The sequence below is a fragment of the Accipiter gentilis genome, chromosome 29 (genome assembly GCF_929443795.1).
Source record: "Accipiter gentilis chromosome 29, bAccGen1.1, whole genome shotgun sequence".
Lineage (NCBI taxonomy): Eukaryota > Metazoa > Chordata > Aves > Accipitriformes > Accipitridae > Astur > Astur gentilis.
Window position 1 is genome coordinate 20734095 of NC_064908.1, and position 3069 is coordinate 20737163.

General features: G+C 49.1%; 1 protein-coding gene across 1 annotated transcript in view; it reads left to right on the forward strand.

Annotated features, from left to right (window-relative positions):
- Window positions 1-2805, forward strand: part of PBX3 (PBX homeobox 3) — a 117887-nt gene extending 115082 nt beyond the window's left edge. The window contains exon 9 of the mRNA XM_049831628.1: window positions 1-2805. This exon is cut by the window's left edge and continues 787 nt beyond it. The gene's annotated coding sequence lies outside the window, so the exon portion shown is untranslated.
- The last annotated feature ends 264 nt before the right edge of the window (window positions 2806-3069 follow it).

The following is a 3069-nucleotide window of genomic DNA, read 5'->3' on the forward strand; positions in this document are numbered from 1 at the left end:
CTGTGAAAGCCAAGACCCGGGGTTTTACAGTACGAGCTAGGTGCTGCACACGCCTGCCAAGATTTGTTACCTCCTCTTGGCAGCAAACCACAAACAAACAAACAAAGGAAAAAGCAAAGGAAAAAAGCACCATCATATGGAGTGTTGTACATAGTGTAGCAAAAGAGTATTTATACATCTCACCAATCAAACACAGCTTTATTACCTCATGCGAACTCATACAAACCAATAGACTTTCAACATGTTCTGTAGCTTAGAGTGCTCACTTACTACCTCTGAACGATACTCACGCTGTAGTTTGTCTCTTTCTTATCTTTTTGCATCTTGTAATTAACTCTTTGTTTCCCCATGAAATGTAATGTACATTGTAATCTTTTAAAAGAATCAGGGTTGCATTGGCAACTTTTAAAGAAGCGGAAGTGGAAACATGGGGTCTTAGGTTTAACACAAAACAGTGAAACTGTTGTAAATACTGAGAAACATTTTGAATGTTCTTCATCTTGTTACTAATCCACGCAAAAACCAACAACTAATTGTAATGCATACAGACTTCAGTATTCAGTACTGTATATTTCCCCCTGTGTAACAGGGGGCCCTTTCTTTCTCTCTTTTGTATTGTATGCGATTCTGAAACTGATTGAGTCATGAAAATAATTTGTGGCAGTGATTCTAATGTATTAAACCGTTTCGTGTTACTTTCTAACTGGATTACACCCTGGATTGAAAAGTCTTCCTCGTGGTAGTTATATGTAGTTTCAAACATGAATAAACTTTTTGCTTTCATGATCAAACGTTGACGTAATTTCTTCCTGCTCAGTTTAAGCCAGACCTAGGAGATGAGTAGGCTACCAGAAGTGCAAGCTGTCATGAAGCAGGAGCTGAGCATTTCTTTAAATACCAGTAGGCCGTTGTGCCCTCTTGCCTGGAGGAGATATTGGAAATCCTGGGAGAGGTGCATCCTGGCAGGGAGCAGGAGCAGGAGCAGCGCCTGCAGGGCAGAGGCTCCCCAACCCGCAGGCTGCCCCAGCCAGCCCCTGCCTCCGCTTCCACGCTGCTCTGCTCGGGAGCAAAAATTCAAGTGGAGGCGAAGGAAGGGGTCAGTCCTTTAGATGAGTTTAAAAATCATCATCATATTCACTCTTAATTACCATCTTTATTTAACATTAACTTTGGAATGACAGCCTCAGCTAGCAAGTGTAATGCGATTATAAAAATATTTTTCTTTATTAAAAAAACTTTTTTGGAAGGACGTATATATATAAATGCTAATTTTAAATCTTTTTAATAAAGTAAAGGTCAATAACAGGTAATGGCCTATTTACCATATCTCAAGGAAATTGACTCACAGGAAATCAAATTAACGTTAATCACTTGCAGCAAATGGTCTTTGATAAATATAACTACTTACTACTTGGGCTAGTGTAGCTAGGCAGGAGGAGGGCTAGCGCTCACTACTACCAGCCCGTGCTAGGCTGGAGCCGAGGCTAGGCTGCGCTCGGAGGAGCCGCCTGCCCGTCACGTTTCCTTTCCAGTCAGCTGTTCAAGCCTTTAGGTGTTGTTTTGGTGGCTAAACGATTATTTGCATGATTCAATTAGCTTGTGGGTCAGCTTTTCTTATCAACAATTCTTGTATCAGGTTATTTTGTAAAATACCTTTGTTTACCTGCTCTCACCCCCAGGACCGCGGCCACACTCTTCTCCTTCTGCATCCTGCGTGCCCTTGTGCACCAGTTACTGCTTCTGCTTTTGTTTACGGAGCAGATACAACTTCTCGATCAGTTTTAGAATTGAACATTGCTTCTTTCACTACAGGTGGTGCATTTAAATAAATAAGTAAATAACTAGACATGCATTGCAAAGCCTTCATTATCAGTTAACGAGAGTTGGGGCAGATGGGGACCGTGGACTTCCGAAGACTTCTGTGTGCAGAGGACAAAGCGCCGAACGATTTGCATTTGCTAATGGAGCTCCCCAAGTCCACACGCTCGGTGTTTATGCTCCAGCTCAAAGGAAACAGTATTTTAAATGTAAAGTGTGTCAGTGGAGGCGTAGGCAGCGTAATGAACACACAGACGTCCCTCATCTTGATCACATCTCTGCTGGCCACAGGCAAGGACCTGTCACACACTGAGGAGGTTCATAGGAAGGCCATCAACAACCTTTGGGCCGCACTTGCATGCCCCGCGCCCGCTGGGCATCATTAGCGTGCTTCTTTACAGCATTAAGGCTTTGGGTCCCTTTGAATTACAAGTGCAATTTGGCCTTTCCTTACATTGGAGAACAGCCACGTGGTTACATGGCAAATAATAAACATCTTATCCTTGAGGCTTGATCACACATCAGAAAGGTTTACTGCAAGCACCAGTATTAGGATCATGCTGTTGATGGTATTGTGTTTCACCCAGTAGCTACGCCCCGAAGGGCCGTCAGAGCCTCGCGCAGGAACAGTTACTCGTGCAAGGATCCCTCCTTCGTGCATGCACCCTGAATGGGGGCTGCAGCCCCCCCCCCGGGCGTGTGGGACCTCTGCCGCAGGACCGCGCACCCATCCTGGAGTGGGGAGGAGACCCTCAGCCCTCCCGCCCGTGGGACCGCTCAGTGCCGCCATCCTGATTCCCCGTGCCCAAGTTTGAGCTGTTGGCGCACGTGGGCGTCACCGTGACCGGAGCCGCCGCAGCCCCGTGCCTCCAGCGCACCGTGGTGGCAGAGGAGCAACGCCTGCCAGCCCCGTGCCCCGTGGCCGTGGCTCCTGCCAGCCCCGCGAGGTGCCAGCCTGGAGACCCCGCACAGAGCACAGCGGGAATGGCCAGGAATCGCCGTCTCCCGTGCCTGACGAAGGCGCCCGTCACCGCCATCGCCATGCTGCGCAGCATGGGGCTGTGGGAGCACGAGGGTGTCTGGAGGAGAGACCCGCAGCGCTTCCCGGTGCCCGGCTGGACCAGCTGCTTTTGGGACCAGCCCCAGCTCCGTCCGACCTCCGTCCGGCACCTGGGCCGGGGGGGACCGCAGCACGGCTGCTGCGCCGAGGAGCTGCCGGTGGCCGGGCCGCCCTGCAGGAGGGGTTGTGAG